Source organism: Mesoplodon densirostris, chromosome 17, assembly GCF_025265405.1.
Source record: "Mesoplodon densirostris isolate mMesDen1 chromosome 17, mMesDen1 primary haplotype, whole genome shotgun sequence".
NCBI lineage: Eukaryota > Metazoa > Chordata > Mammalia > Artiodactyla > Ziphiidae > Mesoplodon > Mesoplodon densirostris.
The window spans coordinates 65,110,360-65,132,525 of NC_082677.1; the positions used below are offsets into that span (position 1 = coordinate 65,110,360).

Here is a 22,166-nt window from a genome sequence, read left to right on the forward strand (position 1 = left end):
GCACATGGTCTGCCGCTGCCACCATCTTGAATTGAGGTGCCATGCTCAGCGCTCTTGTACATGGCTCCCTGGGCCGAGGTGATGGGTGCAGCGGTTCTGTTTTGGGAACTCTAATCTGACATGTTAGGTGCAAGGCCTCTGCACCCAGCCCTCTAGAAGCAAGTGAAAGTAGGCTAAGCTCAAAAGAAGAGGTTAGACCTATCTTATTTGTTTACCACCCTCCCTCTGCATCCTTAGTGGGCTTTGGCGGTGACACGATGGATTTAACTGAGAATTACCCTCAGTTTCACTTGGACACGTGGCAATGTGTCCGGGCATTCCTGCAGGAGGTGGTCAGCCCTGGGGACCCTGAGATGCTGCATCTGATGCTCCAGTAATGGGACTCAGAGGACCGCGCAGAGGCCGGCTGGAATTCTAGAATTGCTCAACAGACTCCGCCAGACCCCAGATTGCTAGAAAGAGATGAAGTGCAGGTTCACCAGCTGGGTGCCCCTCCTGTCCAGGATGTGCCCGGTGATGTGGACCATGTGTGGATGTGACCACTGGGTCATATCCATCCCCCAGTCTCCTGGGCTCTGAGCACGAGACCTGGCAGCTCAGGCTGAGAAGCTTCTTCTTCAAGGGCCAGGAGGCAGGAGCCTGGGGGATGGATATGACCATGACCCGCAGGCGGTGCCCACGGAGATGCTTGGGCTCCCCGCATCCCCCGCAGGTGCTACAAGCACTGCTCGCTGCCCTGAGGCCCAGAGAGGAACACGTGGCCAGTAGCCTCACCGTCCATCGTCTCCACCCAAATGGACACTCGCAGTGTGGCCTTCCAGAGGTCAGTCGTGGCCCGGACACACCGTGGGAGGTGCCCTTGAGGCTCCTGGTTCCAGCTTCTGGGAGGCTGCCCAGTGAGGGAGGAGGGCACTGCAGGCCCAGAAGCTCACCCAGGCCGCTTCCTGGGGCACCTCTGAGCCCCCAGTGCCCGTCTATACAGGCAGCTGTCATCCTGGGAAGGAGTCTAGGTCAGGGTGTCCCCAGCTTCTTGACTTCTGACCTCATATGATTTCTCATAAAAACAAAGATTTAGGCTGCAGTTCAGGGTACAATGTTGGCTTCTCAGGGGCGCAGCTGTTTCTCGGCTAGAGTCCTTTGCAGGTGGTGTAGGAACCTGACACTTGCAGGTAGAGTGTTATTTCTCTGACAACACATGCCCCAGTTCCAATAACAGACTTCAGAAAACAGACTTTTTAAAAAACAGCTTTACTGAGACATAATTTCATACCATACAGTTCACCTCTTTAAAGTGTACAATTCAGTGGTTTTTAGTATATTCACAGATATGCAACCATCGCCACAGTCAGTTTTAGAACTGACTTTTCATCACCTCAAAAAGAAACCCCATACCCTTTAGCTATCACCCCACTAACCCACCATCCCCTCATTCCCTCCCCCAGCCCTAAACAATGACTAATCCACCTTCTCTAAAGATTTCCCTGTTCTGGACTTTCATATGAACAGAATCATACAATGTGTTGCCTTTTGTGACTGGCATCATGTTTTCAGGGTTCATCCAAGTGGTGGCATATAACTACTTAGTTCCTTTTCTTGGCCAAATCCATTGTATGAATATACTACATTTTGTTTATTCATTCATTCATTGATGGATGTTTGGATTGTTTCCACTTTTTGACTGTTATGAATAAATGCTGCTATGAACATGAGTGTACCCTCCAAAATTCAACTGTATAAGTATACCATATTTGGTTTATCTTATTCATTAGTTGATGGACATTTGGGTGTTTCTACCTTCTTGGATATTATGAATAATGTTGCTATAAATATTTGTATACCAGATTTTTTGTGAACATATGCATTCATTTCTCTTGGGCATATACCTAGAAATGGAACTGCTGGGTCAAATGATAGTCTGTCTTTAAGCTTTTGGGGAACTGCCAGACTGTTTTTCAAAGTGTCTGCAGCATTTTACATTCCCACAGCAGGGTATAAAGTATAAGTGTAATAGTTTTGTTCTGATTTCTCCATGTCCTCACCAACACTTGTTATTATTTAACTTTTTAATTACATCCATCCTAGAGGGTGTGAAGTGGTATCTCAATATGGTTTTGATTTTCTTTTTCCTAGTGATTAACAATGCTGAACATTTTTCATATGCTTATTGGTTATTTGCATTTTTTTCTTTGGAGAAATGACTATTCAGATCCTTTGCTCATTCTTTAGTTGAGTTGTCTTTTTATTATTGAGTCGTTAGTTATTTATATAAACTAGATACAAATCCCTTAACAAATATAGAATTTGCAATTTTTTCCAATTAACTTGTTCTATTTATATTTTATAATTGTAAATGAGGCATCATATACATCAATATAGCTCAATTAATCTATAAAAATTTAATATATAAAAGTGGTGTGAGTTATATATATGCATTATATATACATATATGTGTGTATTTATGTATAATATAATGCATATATATTCTGCTAATATAATTTATTGCTGGATTTGCTTTTCTATTATTTTCTTAAGGCCTTTGTGACTATTTTCAAGAGGAATATCAGTCTGCAGTTTTCTTATAAGCTCTTTTGGGTTTGTGCCAGTATGCCTCATAAAATGCATCTTTTTTCTGAAGAGTCTGTGAAATTTTGGTATTACTTTTTTCCTTAAATGATTGATAGAATTCAACAGTGAAGCCATTTTCTATGGGAAGAATTTAATTACAAAGTACTTTTGTATTGGATGCTGGGCATAGTGGACTTTATATTGCTGAGTTCTGGGTTTTGCTATCTGCCTGTGAAGAATTTTGCACTTTGCTTAGGTTACTTGTGGATCAACTGATAGTTTTGAGGCTTACTTTTGTGTTTTGATAGGGTACATTTAAAGCAGTCTTTCCTCTTGGTCCAGCTAAGTCCCACCACTAAGGCTTGACTCTTCTGGTGTCTTTATTGAATGCCTGGGTGTGCAGCTTTCCACCCTAGCTGGTTGACACCGGAAGTTCTCTCACTCTGTGAGCTCTGAGACTTCTTCAGATTAAAGCTCCCTGGTAGTTCTTTGGTCAGCTCATAGCATTTTCGATGCATCCAAAACTTCATATTCATCCTGAGACACTGGGAAAAAAACCTCTTCATGGGCTTTTATTCTATGTAGCCCTTTCCTCTCTGTACTTTCCCCACAAATTCCAGATGCTTCTTCTTTCCCAAACTCCCAGCTCTGTTGCCTCACCTCAGAGGGACCCCTGTGCTCTGGTTTAGAACCACCCTCCCAATCCTGGCTCTCTGCATTGTTATTCAGAAAGTCTTTCCAAGAAGAAAGCTGAGGCTCACATCATTTGTTTCCCTAATTGCAGCAATCACAGCTCTGCACTGCTTGCTGTCCAGTCTCCGAACATAGACGCCTTACTCATTTTGTCTGGTTTTCTACTTGGTTACAGTGGGAAAGCAAGTTCATTTCCAGTTACTGTATTATGGCTGAAGCAGAAGTCTTCACAGAAAATCCAGTTAACAAGAACACCAGCCTCTATCCAACTAATCAAGAGAAATTCATTCTTTTTTCCCTGGGATCCCCTTCTTATAATAATCTGGGGCTCTTATTCAGTCTAGAGGGCTCAATACTGACTTCTGTCACCTGAGATATGGAGAACAGGAAATGTGCTCCATGCCTTGGAGACTTTTCTTCTCCCCTGTCTTCCCCTGCTATTGCTGTAATTTCTCTGTCATGTCACCATTGTAACAGGGGTTTCAGTATCAGGCAAGTGTTTCACACTGAGAGAGATTCCTTTTTATCACGCCATCTCTGTACTAGAAAATTATCTTTAGTAATAATCATGAAGAAAAGTGCGTTTATTTCAGATGTGAATTAAAATGTTCACTTACCAAAGATATTACACCTTTCAATGAGTTCTCTGTTTCACAGTTTTAAATCCCCCCCCCAAAAAAATCCAAGAGATCACATGATTGATAGAATTGAAATAGCGTTTTGTTTCTTTGTCTTCATAATCATTGTGTATCGTTATTTATTTATAATTTGCTGTTTAGACATAGGGATATATATCACTACTGGGGTTGTTCATACAGCTTATTCCTGAAACAAGCTCAAAATTTCCAGACCATTAGAAACTTACTATGAAAAAGTCCTAGGTAGCTAATTCTACATGTTTATGGCTGACTTGGAGATCTCGGACTTAAATTCCACGTAAAATGCCATATTTATTAAATGAAGGATAATTAAAATGTACACGTGTATAAAATTAGTTCCGAAAGGAGCTGATTTTTTCACAAATGAACATTTGATCACTGACATTGTGTAGGACTGGAAACATATGGCGATAATAAAAAGCAGACTAACCTGTAGCTGAAGCTGTTTTTATTATAGTTTTTCAAACAGTCTGCAGAATGCACTCTCTTATTTGCCTGCACTCTGGGTGGACTACTCCCACCCCCCTCCTTGATTCACCATCTTCAGGAACGCAGGGCAGTATCCCTGCTCTGAAGAAGCATTGTGATAATTAAGACTCCACAGTTGGAGCCCGGTCTAGGCTCTGCCCATCTCTGAGACTTCCTTGTTGCTCATGACTCTCCATGTCCCTCAGTCCAACAGAGGTTCTTCAGTGTGTCAGCGTGGGTGCAGAGAGCACCTCCATCACATCACTTCCAGGCAAAAGGAGGCTTTGGTCTCAACGTCCAACTTAGTGACAAAGCTCCCAGCTACACACAACCACACATGCACACACAGACCAGAAGGGGTCCAGCCTGCTGGAAGTATTTTATTTAGCATTATTACATTCATTTATATTCCAAGCAATTTATATTTATATTCAAAATGATTGCTGTATAGTTTTTGGTAATAAATTGTCTTCTTTGGTGTCTGTGATATATTGTAGAATGAGTTGGGAATTTTCTAGCTCTCTGGGCTTTGAAACAACCTAAATGTAGCAACTTTGTTTCTTGAAGTTTTAGACCTTACCAATAAAATCCTCTGGCCTGGAGATTTTTGTTGGGAGAATATTTGACTAAATTTATTTATTTATTTATTTTTTAATTTTTTTTTATTTATTTATTTATTTTGCAGTACGCGGGCCTCTCACTGTTGTGGCCTCTCCCGTTGCGGAGCACAGGCTCTGGACGCGCAGGCTCAGCGGCCATGGCTCATGGGCTCAGCTGCTCCGCGGCATGTGGGATCTTCCCGGGCCGGGACACGAACCCGTGTCCCCTGCATCGGAAGGCGGATTCTCAACCACTGCACCACCAGGGAAGCCCTGACTAAATTTTTAAAATAAAATCAAAATAAATTTAGCTTTTGTTTACACATGCCACTTACAGAGAATTCAATTATTGCAGAAAAGACAAAGATGAAAGTTAACTACTCAGATCCCATCATCTATGAATAATCATTAACATTTGGACTTTCATAAAACAGTCATATATTTTTCAATAAACAATATTAAATGTAATTGATCTGAATTTAATAGAAGAAAAAGAAACTGAATAAAACCAGGGAGATCCCTTAAGCTTTACATAAACGTTTCTTCATTCCATGAGATATTTCCCAACAAAAGATCTCTCTAAAATTAAGAAAAGGTACTAAATAAAATCTTGAGAGTGTGGAGTCATTATGTCTCATTAAATACATAATACAATTTTAGGCAGTATCAGCTGATTACCTGCAGGGCTAGATAAGTGCATTAGCAATTTCCTCCTTCCTCTAATTGTCAAATATTTATATTCTGTAACCATAATTCCCAAAGTTGTTTAGTATTTGTTTTACATAGAGATAAATTCACTGCTCACCACCAGTGCAGTCTCTTCATTTCTAACTTCTTTGTTTTACTTCACTCTGGAATTTGCTGAAGAGGGTTCACACTGTACTTTGTATGTAGGCCTGAGTGTTTCCTCTATACTGGAAAGCAAGGCCTGTAAGGGTCCCGCACTGAGAAGGACCCCGTGCTTGGCTTAACGCTGTGCTGTCACAGTCTTGAAGTTCTTAATATTCTTTTAAATAAGGGACCCCACATTTTCATTTTGCTTTGGGACCCCTCAAAATATGTAGCTGTTGGCTTGAAAGACAAGGTATTTGGTGATGCTAGTTCTTTTTTTTTATTATTAATTTTTGATTGGAGTATAGTGTCTTTACAGTGTTGTGTTAGTTTCTGCTGTACAGCAAAGTGAATCAGTTATACATGCACATATATCCACTCTTTTTTAGTTTCTATTCCCATATAGGTCATTACAGAGTACTGAGTAGAGTTCCCTGTGCTCTACAGTAGGTTCTTATTAGTTATCTATTCTACGTATAGATAGTAGTGTGTATATGTCAATCCCAATCTCCCAATTTATCCCACGCCCACTTTCCCTCTTGGTAACCATAAGTTTGTTTTCCACATCTGTGACTCTATTTCTGTTTTGTAAATAGGTTCATTTGTACCATTTTTTTAAGATTCCACGTATAAAAGATACCATATGATATGTGTCTTTCTCTGTCTGACTTACTTCACTCAGTGTGACAATCTCTAGGTCCATCCTTGTTGCGATGCTTGTTCTCAGTTACTCTTTCCTTGAGAACACAGCACCGACGTCTTCTGGAACTCAGCATCATCATGGAGAGCTGGAGGTCAGCCTGACAGCTTTCTCTATTTTGGTGGTATGATACTGTTGTCTGGATGCCTGAAGAAATCCTTCATCTTTTTTTTTTTTGCGGTACGCGGGCCTCTCACTGTTGTGGCCTCTTCCGTTGCGGAGCACAGGCTCCGGACGTGCAGGCTCAGCGGCCATGGCTCACGGGCCCAGCGGCTCTGCGGCACGCGGGATCTTCCCGGACCGGGGCACGAACCGGCGTCCCCTGCATCGGCAGGCAGACTCTCAACCACGGCGCCACCAGGGAAGCCCCTCCTTCATCTTTGCAGTTCAGCCGCTTCACCAGGATGTGCCTCTGTGTTAAGCTTTCTGCGTAACAGTTTTTTTGGAACACAGTATGTTGCTGCTTCAGTCTGCAGATTTGTGTCAGAGAACGATCCTTATATAATATATTTAGGTATTTTTGTTTTTTTAGAAAGTAAAGAAGTGGACTTGGACCACCATGTGCTCTTTATTAAGTTGCTCTCTCCCTGGACCTCAGCCTCCAGCAGCAGTGAAGAGGAGCCTTAAAACCTCTTCTTCCAGGGGCAAGGGAAGAGATCTCTTAAAAAAGCAAAAGCAAACCAAACCCTGACCCCAAATCCTTCCCCAAATAATTATGGTAAAGCTGCTTGAGAAAGCTGTGTATTATTACTGATCCCAGCTTTGGCATGGTGGTGGCTTCCTGCTGTTGCTCATCTCTTGGCTCGACTACACGCATCTGTCACTGCAACTCTTCCATCACATCTGTTACCAATTTCTTGCACTAAATCCCCTCACCCCTCTCTTAAAGACTTAAGGTGGCTTCTCTTTTCTTGATTCGCTCCTGACTGACAGATATGTGGGTGAGTATTATCAAAATATCTGTTAGATTGCATTTATTAGTTGTGTTGTTTAAATCCTGTGTGTCTCTTCTGATTTTTTGTTTTGCTTTGTTTTTTGGTCTGTGGTCTATCAATTATTTGAGGTGAAAAGTTTTCCATTGTTTTGGCAGGTTTGTCAATCTCTCCTTATACTTCTGTCACTTTTTTTAGTATTTATTTATTTATTTTATTATTTATTATTAGTTCTGTAAATTTTATTAATGTATATTATTCAATGCACACAGGATTAAAATTGTTGCATTTTTCAGGTTGAAACTCAAAGTCAAATTTTGCTCTATGAATTGCATGAGCCCTTCCAAGTTTAAGTGGCCTGAGGGCTTCAAGGAGGGAAAATATGGTTTTAGTCGATACATTTCTTTTCCATGTGTGATATTTTTCTTTCTCTGGTTTCCATGCCCTTCCGATCCAGTCTGCTTTTTCTTCCAAACGTTGTTCAATGCTAGTTTCACACTTCTTTCCCAGCAAGGTGATAGATGCATTCTTTTTTATAATGTGTGTGTGTGTTTGACACACACACACATATGTATTTCTATTTCAGTGGAATGAATAAAGTAGTTTTATAGGTTTTTCCTTCCCTCTACTGTTTTTATGGTATTGAAATCATGTGTTTAAAAGCATTGGCTGTTAAAATCATCAGAGCCTAGTCGCTTTGGAGAAGTAATTCTTTGATAATTTTTTATTTTTTAAGTTATTATTTTTCCAGGTTTTCTATTTTTTCTCAAGTCATTTTGATCATTTATATTTTCTATAAAACTGAACTTTTACCAAGATTTGAGAATCTGTTAGCATTATTTTAGTTTAATTCTAATTTAATTTAAACCATTAAAAACCCCTCATTAGTAGTCACAGATATAATGCCTCCTCAGATTAATTTATGGTTTCTTCTGCCTAACTAAAGAGAGCCAGCGGTTTATTAATTTTATTAACACTCTTATTCTTTAAAAATAAATAAATTGGAATTGAATTTTATAAAACACATTTTAATTTATTTTAAACACGTTAGTAAAACATGTTTATTTTATGTGTCATGTAAAAAATATAGGATGCATAAAGAAAAAGTTAATATTCTTCTCCCCATTCCCCCCCTTTACTGCCCTAAATAATGTTAACAGCCTGGTGCTATTATATTTCAACTCTGTTCTGCATGCTTGTGCAAACACAAACACACATACATACACATTTTTTTGTTTTTACAAGAAAAGAATACACTAAACACATTATTCTTTAACTTCCAGTTTTCAGTATTGAGGTATATTGGACACCCCTTCAAGTTAGTAATCTTTGTTCAGGCATGCGTGATAGTGCTATTGGCTAAGTTCTATGTTAATGAATCAGTAATATATATTAAAATAAGATGTCTTTAAACAGAAACACACATAAAACACAGTTATATATTAATCAGTTGACAAAAAGGTTACCAGAGGCTTACTATAGCTTTCTTTAATAAAATCTGGTCAGTCTTCAGCAATACTTATTAAGCTACCCTCTCTATATGACTTTGGGGTATCTGCTATAGACACAAAGGAGATGTACATCTTAGCCCATAAAGCTTAACGTATATATGAAGAGAAAAAATAAAATGGAAACTATTAAAAAAAATGTTACCAGGGGCTCAAGGGAACATAACCCTGTATTTCTCCTAGGAACAATGATTCAGTATTCACGAATTCAGTATTCACAGGGACTTTGTAAATCATAACTACCATAAAACAAGAACTGATTGTGTTTCAGACAGGTGCAGATTTTGAGAATAAGTATAATACTTGATGGTCAACCATTTTTAGCTGTATTCATATAAAATAAATAAAATAAGGTCTGGGTAGTTACTTTCTTCAAAATCACACACACACGCGTGCACACACACACACACACGTACACACACCCCTCTCCCCAACTGGTAACCAAATTAGTGCTTTAATATTAGCTAAGAACCCTCTTTGCCTCTTTTCTACTAGACCAGTTCTGGAAGGAGGGTACTGGGCTATTGGAAACATATTTCCAATTGAAACTGAGGATGTTGTCTTAGAATTTGGATGGTATTAAAGATACCTTTTTAAATTCCTTTGCTTTCTGCAAATAACCAGCCAAAGTAGAATCTATTTCATGAATTATTCTTCCTATGATATTGAGGTCGAATGTAAAGCACAAATAATCAAAAAGGATATTTTGAGATCTATTTTCTATTGAGCAGGCAATATATTTTTAAAAAGGCAAATAATCCAGCACATTTTAACACAGAACAAAATGCTTACTTTTGGAGTAGAAAGGGGATTGTTATCTGTGGTATCATGAACGTTGCAGTAATAGTCATAATTAAAACCCAAACCCAGCTATCCAAAGTCCTGTACTTTCTTTTGAAAGTATTATATATGCCTTCCATTACTTTAGAAGGTATTTAGTGAAATATTGGGGGAATAAAATGAGAGGGTTTCATTATTTCTTCAGATTGTAAATACAGCAATCACTGTATATTAACTCTGAAGTGTCCCCATATCAGTTCAAGATGTGGGTGCTCTCATCTAAATAATACTAATGATAACTTAAAAGATGCAATATATAACTTTTCCAACGATAAGCACAAGTTAGGTGTTGGGTTTTGATTTTAATCCTTGACTTTTTGTCTCTACTGTTATAAGAATGAAATTCTCACTTTAGATATATCAGATGTATAGTCTACATTTACTATTAGTTACAGAAGATGATAATTTAATGAAGACTACATTGATGGTCCTCAGCAGCCTGGGCCCAGCCTTGACTCTCTTCACCACCCTTCTAATTGCTTACAGTTCCTTCCACCACTCACCCCCTTTCTAGCTCTGCCTGCCACCCCTACCCCTATCCATTACCCAAGTGCTCTCTGGGTTTCATCTTGTCATCACCTTACCTGGAATGCCTTCCTCCTATATTGCCCTTCTAAATCCCGTCTACTTCCGAAAGCCTTCCAGCAGCCAACTAAAACTGTTTTCTCCCTTTCTTGACTACCAGACTGTACCTGTAATATAGCCTATACATTTTATTTTTAAAAATAATGTTTCACTTTACGTGCGTATGTTTAATATACCTATATTTATTTCACCTTTGGAAGGTCTGTCTGCCCAGTAAGATTTTTTGAGAACAGGCTCCTTGTCATATTTTTTTCTTCTGTTTTCCTAAGCATTAAAGCACATAAGTTTTCAACTATCTCCTATGAGTCAAATTGTCTTTCTTAATGGATGTAACTACAAATCAAGCATGGGAAAATTAAACTAAGGTTGCAGGGAGATGTTCCAGGAGGATTTTGAGAATGAGACAAGGAATTAAAGACAAAGAAGAATTTTACTTAAATTATTTTTTAAAAATAATGTTCTGATTCCTTTTTATAATCATCTCTCCCAACTTTCCTACTTATCCCCTGCACTACAGCCAAAATGAACATGGCCCCAAACACTGTTTCCTCCCTCTGTGCCTTTTCATGATCTCGGGCTTTTACACAGTCAGACTGAGCTGGGTTCAGCTCCTATTGCACTACCAAAGAGCTGCATGATCTCCAACATGTTACTTAATCTCTCCAAATCCCAGTTTCCTCATTAGGGATGCTAATGGTACCCAGCATAGGATTTCTGAAAATATCAATTGTTATTAATCATGTAAAGTATCCCCACCCCTTCTATCCATTAAGGCAGTGTGTATCAAATTGTTGACAACAGTTGGGTTGTGAAATAAACTTCATGGGTTCCAATCATGATTTTTGGCTAAATGAAAATAAGTGGAGAACAGTAGAATAGAGGAGAACAGGACATAACAGAGTATATTGACCCACAATAAGAGAAAATATCTCTTTGTGAATTTTTAATTTCAGATAGATATATGACTATGTGTGCTACATTGTGATATGAAATGTATTTCTCACTGAAGGTTCAGGATAAAATAGTTTGAAAACAACTTTTAACATCAGTTTAAATTGCATGTCATTTATGAAACTTTCCCAGCTTATGTCATCCAGAAATGAACCTCCCCCTTTGATCTTCTTGGATTCCTGTCTTGTAGCCACATTCTATGTAGTATCAGAGTTGCTTCTGAAAAGATCTCATTTCTACAGCATTTTCAGGCTCTCTTTGAGCATCTAGAACGTGCCTTGTTCATCTCTACATACTTGGCAGGGCTCTTAGCATATTGGTTTGAATATTATAAATGCTAAATACATATTTTGTTAATAGATGTCCTAGTTTTACCCATATTTAATTATGAAAGTGGCAAATTGACAAGGGAAACCTGGAAGAGAAAGTAAAAGCAAATATTCAGGAATTTAACTTCAGAGGTTAAAAACTCATATTTACCTATTTGTTTTCATGAGGAATACTCACTCCACCACCACCCCTTAATTAAATATATTTAAACTTTCTGGAAAGGGGAATTTTGTTCTTAGAGCATTTCCCTCATACTCTATATAAGGCAGAATTTCCTAAACTGGGCTTAATGGGTGAGTTTAGGAGCACAAAACTTCTCTGAAATTGTGTGTCAAATCTGATATGTGTATATGTACACACATGCACATACCTTGGAGTGTGAGAGAGTCCAAAACTTTATGTTTTGCAAGGACGTGTTCCATGATTCAAGAAACCACAAATGTAAATCAGTGATGCCTCCGTATCAGTAAAAATGAATTTCCCAACTATCTGCAGTTCCCCATAGCTTCCATCCTCTTTCCTCTTAAAAGTCATCTAACTAGGAAAAAAATGTCATCCAGCTAGGGTTAATGATCCAGATTCTCTCCCCAGTCCAAAGGGCATCCCTGCTATTATGTTAGGTACGGAGGAAGGCACCGTCTCAGGTCATTAGGAAATCATTTAGTCACCGATCTCCTGGGTCCTGCTCGCTTTAGTCATCTCTTCCTGGCTTTCTGCAGGAGTAAATCACCTGCTCACTCAGCATCTGGACAGTTCTCAGAACCTGTGTTCATCATGCCCACTCGCCCTCCTCCAGCACTATAGAAACCTGATGGGTGGTGCATAGCATCACTAATGTTCATTTGCTTTTGGCCTTTCACCTTGATAAGGGATGAGCACAAGGAAAAGCCACTACAATCAATGGTTCTTTGGAACCTTCCACAAAATGAGCTCCCCAGACAAGGGAGCAGGGGTAGCTGTGCCCAGAACAATTTGGAGACATCCAGTGTTTAAGTGGAATTTAATATCTGCACTCTTGTGTGCAGCGGTGTCTTCCAATTCTCCCCACCGGTGGGAATATTTCCAGCCCACTCCCCAGAATAAACAGGAATGCCTGGGAAACCATCAGGGGAAGGTAAACATTATAGATATTTAAACAGCTACTTCCTGTCACCTTGAATCACATCCTCTCTCCTTCATTCTAATTTCCACCATTAAAACTGACCTTGCTTTCTAGAGATGAGATGCCAGGACCTGGGGAACCTGACCTATGGTTTAAAAACCAAGTAGACATTTCCAGCCAGCCAAGAAGTATTATAGACAAATTACCCTCTGATTTTTCTGGGGCAAAGTGTGCCTTCCATGTCAGGCAACACTGTGAATCCATTTCAGGCCTTCTCCAAAGCTGCCCTACCACTAATCATCTTTAAGGAAAGTGGTCCAGGTTGAATGCTAATGCAGGAAGGCTGGACTCTCCCAGCAGCAATTACTTGGAGGAGAGGAAGCATCATTCTGGCAGGTAAAAGAAAGAGTTGATTCCTAATTTTTTTCTTTTCTGCATGGGATCTAAAAGCCTGAAACATTAATCTCTTCAAATGCAACTCCCTCTCTGCCTTAATTGACCACTTATCTTACGGGCAAACAATTTAGTGGTGAAATCAAATCACTTAAAAGGTAACTCTGTTTGGAGGAGAGCATCTTAGGACAGTAGTGGTCTCCATTATCCATTATCCACTTAAAGTGCAGTTTTCTGTTCTTGGCTGAGTTTCCATTTTTCACCACTTCCCATTATGCTTCAAACTGTTTTACTTTCCATAACAGCAGCCATGGGCACATCTGAATTTGGTGTCCTTTCTTCTTCGCCATCCATAAGAACTCCCTTGCTGCTGGATAACCAGGATATTTATTCTCCACATGTCTTGTGATGTGTTGAAAACACAACAGGTGGATCCATTTGCCAATGGACGCCCCTTGACCAATGGTCAGTGTCCAAAGTCTTATTCACCCGTGCCCTGATTTTTCATACAAACAGGAAAGGTTTAAAATTCCCATCCGTATTCTCAGCCCCCAGCAGAAAGGAGTCTTGTCTCTTTTATTGCCTGATGGACATTCTAGTCAGTGACGACATGGGCTTATTGTGCTGCGAGCTGATTAAACTTCCACCTGATCTAGAAATGTTAGTGACAGTGGTAGAGTTTGGGGCAGATACCTGCTCTTCCTCTTTCTCAGCTCTTAATGCTTCTTTCGAAAACTTAGTAGGCCTATTTTTACTTCTCTTAGAGGAAGGGATCATCAATCATCAATTCCTCTAACTCCACTGCTCCATTAGCCTGCAACCCTGCGCCGGGCAGAGTGAAGAGTGGCCCAGAGCCTTCTAACTCGATGCCTCTCTCAAGCCCTCAGCCTCACCAAAGAGGGGCAGAGACCAGCACCAAGCCCGTTGTGTCCTGAGCCCCAAGATCACATGTTCTTCTTCAACATCTGGACCCCCATTCCTATGGGGCCCCCTGACCTGACCCCATCACAGACCCCTGCCCTCCACTATGCCCTCTGAACAGGTGACTCAGTAGCAAAAGCCACTGTGTTCTCAATCTGTCATCCTAAGGAGATGTGGCAGTCTCCCCTGAGGATGGTGCATTGCCCACAGCCCCTCTGGTGGTTTCCTCTTCCTCTGTCCTCTCAGCCCTGGGCCTGGCCTCTTCGCTGTTGCTTTCAGACCATCCCCCCCCCTTCATCCTGAATGCCCATGTATCAGACCCCACCACCAAGTCCTCCACCTGGATGAAGTTTCCTTATACGTTGACCTGGGCCCTCCTCTCTGATAGGAAACTGTAGTTTGTGACCCGCTACTGGTCCTGCAGTAGTTCCTGATCGGTCAACATAATGACCCTCCCAGCCCCCTGTGGTCGCAGCTCTTTGGCTTCCTCTTCTCCGGTGACTGGGTCCTGTGCCCTCTCCTTGCCCTCTACTCCCAGAGTGTATTCTAGCCCTTTGCTAAGTGCTGTGTCCCTTCCTGACCTCAATTTCACCACCCTACTTTGAGATCACCCCCTTATCCTGTGCCAGCTCACTCCCTCATACACCCCAATGCAAAAACGTAACCACCCACTGGGATTTATAATCCGTTGACCCTCTGACCTTTCCACCCCCCCTCCACCCCTCATAGAGTCACTGTCCTTTCCCAGCTTAGCTTCCATGGTCCATCATATACGCTTTGCACATACCCTCAGCTCCCTTCTCTCTCTCTCCCTTTGCTGTAGTCATTTGGGAAAGGCCAGTCCCTGGGTAAATCCAGCTCCCTGCCTTCTCCTCATCTTCACCGAAGCATCTGGCAGTGGCTGGAGAAAAACACAAAACCACGTTGTTACATCCCATTCTATTCAAGACCATAACCTTCAGGGTACCTTTAGGACCACAGCCATCCTTAGTTCACTCTCCTGCTCTCATAGACTCTTTTATACTTTTTCTCTCTCCAAATCCTATGTATCTTTGCCCCATCCTAACTCTTAGCAGATAACCTTTCTTCCTATTTTACTGAAAGTTAGAAGCAAGCAGGAGAGAACTTTGACCTGTCCTCAATCAACCTGCTTGCAGCTGTCTTAAAACTCTGCCTGTCCTGCTATTCCTATTCCAGGACCCGCTCTCTCTTGGTTCTCCTGCTACCTCTCTGGTCCCTTCTTTGTTTCCTTTGCTTCATTACTCCTCATCATCCAGATGCCTAAACTTTGGACCCCCAAGGTTCACTCCAAAGTCCTTGTCTCTGCCCATATATACCTGCATGATGATCTCATCCAGTCCTTTAAAACTACCTATGTCTGTATCTTCAGGCTAGACCTCTTCCTAAGTTCGAGGCTCATATATGTACCTGCTTGATCAGTATCACCACAGTGGATGTCTAAGAAGCATTTTCAACCTAATGAGTCCAAATGGGAGCTTCACATTTCTCAACCTATGTCTGATCTTCCCACATTTTTCTACCATCTTGGTAAACTGCAACACCATTCTTCTAACTTCTTAGGAGAAAACCCCAGGATCACTTGATCCATGTCTCTCCTCCTATCCACCTATTTTCAACCCATTAGAAAATCATCCTCTACCACCAAAATATATCCAAACTGTATCCACTCACTTCTTATGCATTGACTCCTGCCACCCAACGTTTGAACCGTGCCTGCCACATTGAAAGAATTCTGTCTGTTGAGTACTGAATGACTTGAGACCACACAGGAAGGGTAACATAATTTTATAAATTAAAAACAATTTAAGTGACATGACATCCTCGGACATTTCACGGAAGTTATTGTGGATGCAGAGACGTGAGGGATCTGCATGGTTTTTACTCTCATCAGCCACTTGTCTCCACAAAAACCTCATAGCCCACTTAGTTCATGTTTATTTCTCAGCAAAGCAAGAAGTTCATATTTTTCCCTACCCTCTTATCAAGTACCATTTTTTACTGGTATATCACTCATTCAGATATACAAGCAGATGGCCCAGAAGGAATTGTAGGAAATTTGGAATGTGAATCCATGTTTACAAAATTTCAACTTTATTTTTGACTACCTATAGTAATTCCAAATATTTAAATATTTATTTCTTCAGTCTTCACTTCCTTTCATACAGTACTTCAACACGATCAATCAAATGCTTAATAGCACCAATACCCACAAAGGATAGCTCAGGGTGCTTTCAGTGTCATACTGGAGCATATTTCAGTCTGATAGAGCTGATAATCATAAAGGTTACTTTGATTACCCTGTTGGACATTGAATGATTTGTCTGTGACTCAGAAAGTTATTTCAGTATGTCTTTCCTGGTGGATTTTATAATCCTGTTCTTCTAATGCTTATTTGAGTCAGCTTTACCTTTTAGCTGGTTCCCTCATTAATGAGTTATAGACCTAAGTAATACGTCTGTTCTGTATTTATGTGACTCATGCTTTTTAAGTGGTTTGTATTGAGACCAAGCCTATAACATACCTGGGCATATTGCTTGTGTTAGTTTGTTTGTAAATATTGCTTATTGATGTGTAATGTAGAATTGAACTTTATATAAATAGAACCATACTGTATCTTTGTGTGTGTTTGGTTTATTTTCTCAACATCTTTGTGAGATTTATCCAGACACTGTGTATAGCTGTCATTTATTCTTTCATTGCCTTGTAGTATTACATTATATGAATATGCCACAATTCATCTATCCGTTTTACTACTCCTGGACATTTGTATTATTTCCAGTTGATGGTTATTATGAATATTGTTGTTATGGTGATTTTTGTAAGTGTCTTTTTTTGGTATATGTGTCAGCATATATAGGAGTGGAATTGCTGGGTTATAGGGTGTACTGATATTCAGCTTTACTAGGTACTGCTAAGAAGCACTGTATCAATTTACCCCCCTCACCATGCACAGTGTGCCTGAATTCCTGTTGTTCCACATTCTTACCAACACTTGGTAATGTCAGGTCATCCAATTATTATAGCCAGTCTGCTACATGTACGATGCTACCGTGTTTTAGTTTTTAACTTGCATTTTTCTGATGATTAATGACACTGAATAACTTTCCATGTTTACTGGCCTTTTGGATAGATATCCTTCTTTGTAAGGTATCTGTTCAAATCTTTTGTCCATATTTTGTTCAAGTCATCTATTCATTTCTTATTAATACCTAGAAGTGACTTAAATATTTTGGATATGAGCTCTCTGTCACTGAAAATAATTGTCTTATCCTTGTTGTGGCTTGCCTTTTCACTCTAAATGATGTCTTTAGATGAGAAATTTCAATTTATTCATCTTTACCTTCTGATTAGTCCTTTTTTGTGTACTGTTGAGAAATCTTTGCCTATCTCAGGGTCATGAAAATATTCCCCCATATTATCTTTTGGAAGCTTTACTATTTTATCTCTTACAGTTAAGTCAGTCTTCAATCTATCTGAAATTGACTAATTGATTTTTGAGTTGGGGTATCTATATGAGTTAAAACTGACCTGGATAATACTTTGGAGGGTAGGCCATCTGAAGGAGAAAGTCCTAAATATTCATGTAGAAAGACTATGCCAGTAGATACCAAAACATGTTCAATTTAGGGCAAACAAATCTCTTAATGTGATGGTTTGGTATCATGTTGACCAACGAAATGAATGATATTTTGACATTTTGACTGAAATGGTTCAGTTGTCAGTTTGGCATTGCAAAAACATAGCAAGGGACTGAACGTGAAACTCTACTTAGAAGAAGAGAGTAATTTTGAAATGGGCTTCTGGCTCAGACATAATTATTCCCAAGATACACCTGTTAATAAAATTGGGCTTGATTTCCTTAGTCACCTCTTATTAATGATTATAAATTCATCATTTTCCTGGCAGGGGCCTGAATTGAAGCTATTAAGTTTCCTCTGACTCTAATATCCAATGACTCCCTGCTTCTCTGCAATTCCCAGCAAACCAGCTGATTAATACAAAAATTAAAATATAAATAGGTTTAAAATGACCACAGGCCACAGCAGATAATTTTAGATTTTGTGAAGGAAGCAAGATTATTTTTTAAGGTCCTTCTAGCTCTAAGACTTGATATGTATATATGTATGCATATATAAGCACATATATATCAATATATACACTTGCAGACATACACATACTCATATACATATAACACATTTTTGTGTGTATAAGCATATATAAAAATATAATCTTAAGAATTCATTCATTAACAATTATAAAACTTTCTGTGAAAGAACCAGGTTGCCTTCTTATTTATTCAAACTTACCATTACTAAAGTAATCTAACATTTAATAAAATCTGGGGTAACCATCTGTAATTTTATCACTCAGATGTTACCAATTTTATCATATTAGGGGGTATTTCTTTTTAGTCTTTTCAAAATGTTTAATGGAGAAACACGTTTAATGGGAAAATTCTCATAATACAATTTTCTACCTGAAACTAAATTTTATAAAAATTGGGAGATAGCAGTGGGATGATTTAACTTAAAATATAGGTCTTGAATATACTCAAAATTCACATTATTAGAGTTTGGGGGTGGGGTGGAGCATATCAGAGAGATTTGCGGTTGTTCCCCAGAGTAATTGATGTGAGGCAAAAAGCAAGTGATGTGACTACCAACTGGCCAAGTCAGGCCAGGGTAATTAGAGAGGCCATGGAGCAGGCAAACAACAGTGTCTTCAGACACAGGCCCCAAATCAAGGTCGCTGGTGGAGGTGACAACACTTGGAACTGAGCAGCTTCTTGTGGGCAATTCATGTAACAGCTCAGAAGCAAAGGGGATTTATCTAGTCAATGGCTACCAAGGCTTATCTTGAGAGTCTCTAGGTTTCACAGGGGACTGCTTTGTGCAGAATCAGCAGGTTTATTAAAATATTACCAACAGTCCTTTTTTTATATTTATTTATTTTTGGCTGCTTTGGGTCTTTGTTGCTGCGCATGGGCTTTCTCTAGTTGCGGCGAGTGGGAGCTACTTTTCGTTGCAGTGCGCAGGCTTCTCATTGAGGTGGCTTCTCTTGTTGTGGAGCACGGGCTCTAGGGGCACAGGCTTCAGTAGTTGCAGCATGCGGGCTCAGTAGCTGTGGCACGTGGGCCCTAGAGCACGCAGGCTTTGGTAGTTGTGGTGTGTGGGTTCAGTAGTTGTGGCTCACGGGCTTAGTTGCTCCGCGGTATGTGGGATCTTCCTGGACCAGGGATCGAACCCGTGTCCCCTTCATTGGCAGGCAGATTCTTAACCACGGCACCAACAGGGAAGTCCCCAATAGTTCATATTTTAATACTTATGAGTTTCCTCTCATGACTGAATTACACTGATAGCACTCTTAATACAGTTATTTATCAAATGAGGGGTCCTAACTATTATGGAATAGACTTGGTATCACTCTCTCCATCCCTGACCCCAACCTTCTATTCTTGCTCCCAATGTAGCCAACTTTGACAATGAGCATCATGGCTTCCTAGGATGGAAGTTAGATGGACCTTCCCTGACTTCTCATCCTTAGGCTATGGCTAAGCCCCATCTTGTCCATTGTTTGGCTTGAAATTTATGTGGGGTATCTTTGCAACCATCTCGGCCTGGTAACATCATGGGAATAAACAAGATATGCATAGTTTATTAGGGTTCTTGTGAAACAGAACCAATAGGACATATGTGTGTGTGTTCATGTGTATATAACGAGAATTATTATCAAGTATTGACTCATGCAATCATGGAAGAGGAAAAGTCCCACAGTCTGCCATCTGCAAGCCAGAGACCCAGGAAAACCAGTGGTGTAGTTCAAAGGAAGGCCTACAAGCCAGAGAGCTGAGGGCACAGATTCCAGTCCAAGTCTGAAGATCTGAGAACCAAAAGTACCAAGAGCAACAGATGACGCCTCAGCTCAGTCAGGTGGAGAGAAGGTGAATTCAATTGCCCTCCACCCTTTTGTTCTCTTCAGGCCCTCAATGAATTGGGTGATGCTGACCCACTTTGCGGAGGGCCATCTGCTTCACTTAGTCCACAAATTCAAATGCTGATCTCTTCCAGAAACACCTAGAAATAATGTTTAATCAGATATCTGGGTGTCCCTTGGCCCACTCAAGTTGATACATAAATTAATTATCACACTTAGAAAAGCTGAAACAACCATTTTGTCTCATCAGGACTTGGTGATCTAGCAGTACTTTGCACTTTAGCCCTGTGCCTTTAGCCTCCCTGCCCTCTTTAATATCACTTTTGTCAATTAGAAACAGACCTGCTTCACACTGGTCTGTCTTTAGGGACTTACATCTTAAAACATATTTCCTCCTGAGATTCATTTAGAGGAGTGCTTTGTAGGGTCTAATGTAGTGTGGGGCTGAGGACACCAAGATTGACACAAACCACCAGATCTGCAATCCTCACTGCAGCTGGGACAGGCTGAGATCATGGGCAAGTGACTGCATCTCTCTGTTCTTCCATCTCCTCTGGAAACTGGAGATAACAGTAGTATCCATCTCACAAGGTGATTGTGAGCATTAAATGAGTTAGTAGATGTGCTGGGCTCATAGTAATTGTTCAATAAATATTAGCTATTCTTGATTTTGACTTAACTATTACTTCTTACTTAGGGATATAGTTATCGACTAACAGTCAGTAGCAGTCTGTCCTGCTGATCAATAAGAAGTTACTTTTGATCCACTGAGATTTTTAATGTAAACATACATATTATTTGAAATGTAAGTAGTTAATATGACCTTTACATCTATTTGGTTAGAAAAATCCTAGTACAGCACTGAACACCTGTATTGTTTTTAACCCCAAGTCTGCAAGGGAAGATCACTCAAAGGTTTTTTTGTTTGTTTGTTTTAAAATAATAGTAATAGCTAAGGAAAAGAAAAATGAAAATTCACTCAAAATCAATCATAATTAGTATTTTAGTACATAAGAGTACAGGCTTCTTTCTATATATATGGGTATTAGTCATGATAATTAAGGTTTGCTGCTACAACAGACAAACCCTTAAATCTCAGAGGCTTAAAATAGTAATGGTTCATGTCTTAATCCCTCAGTGTTCAATGTGAATTAGGCAGCCTTTTGCCATTTCATACCACCTTCTGGAACATGTGGCATCCAGTGTAAACCTTGAGAATGAAGAAGGAGGGATGGAGGAGCTTATAATGAAGGGTGTATTTGAAGCTAATTTTCTTAGGTACCCAGTTATCTTGAAGACTAATTTTCTTGGGTATTCGGTTATCTTGAGCTGTGTGTTACATTGCATGTGAAAAGTTATTTATAGGAATTATTTGAGGAATACAGTAAAGGGGTGTCCCTCCAGAAAGAAGTAAATTTACTTTTTTTTTTTTTTTTTGCTGTACGCGGGCCTCTCACTGTTGTGGCCTCTCCCGTTGCGGAGCACAGGCTCCGGACACACAGGCTCCGCGGCCATGGCTCGCGGGCCCAGCCGCTCCGCGGCATGTGGGATCTTCCGGGATCGGGGCACGAACCCGTGTCCCCTGCATCGGCAGGCGGACTCTCAACCACTGCGCCACCAGGGAAGCCCGTAAATTTACTTTTACTTCTTCAAGTTGCCTGGGGTCACTATAATTCCATGACATCCTTAAACAAAATTCAAGACTTTATATTACCCATATAACCAAAGGATTTGAAACCAATACGAAATTCCCCCATGAACTTTGCCATTTTGATTTGCCATCACCCTTGCATGTATGGCCATTGGGAATCTTACAGGTTATTTTGGGGGGAGAGTAGAGTAAGTTGGTTGCAGAGAATTTCCTACAGCATGCCCCATTTTGTACAGACCCTGGGATGTCTTTTCCATCTCTTCCAACTTAGAATCCCATCAAAAATAAGATTCTAATATATTGGGATTGCCAAATCCTCAAGGCAAGAGACTTCCATGCCTCCTTAACTTTGGAGGTACTTATTAATTTATTCTTTATTTAGAACTTTCAATAATATACTTTAAAAGTTCATCCAATTTTTTTAGTTCTTTTCAGCAGCCAATACAAGTAGCAGAAAGTGCTAAGAAACATTTCTTTTTCCCC

General features: G+C 40.0%; 1 pseudogene; it reads left to right on the plus strand.

Annotated features, from left to right (window-relative positions):
• Nucleotides 1-257: 257 nt before the first annotated feature.
• LOC132477444 (ankyrin repeat domain-containing protein 13D-like) lies at nucleotides 258-863 on the plus strand (annotated as a pseudogene).
• Nucleotides 864-22,166: the final 21,303 nt, after the last annotated feature.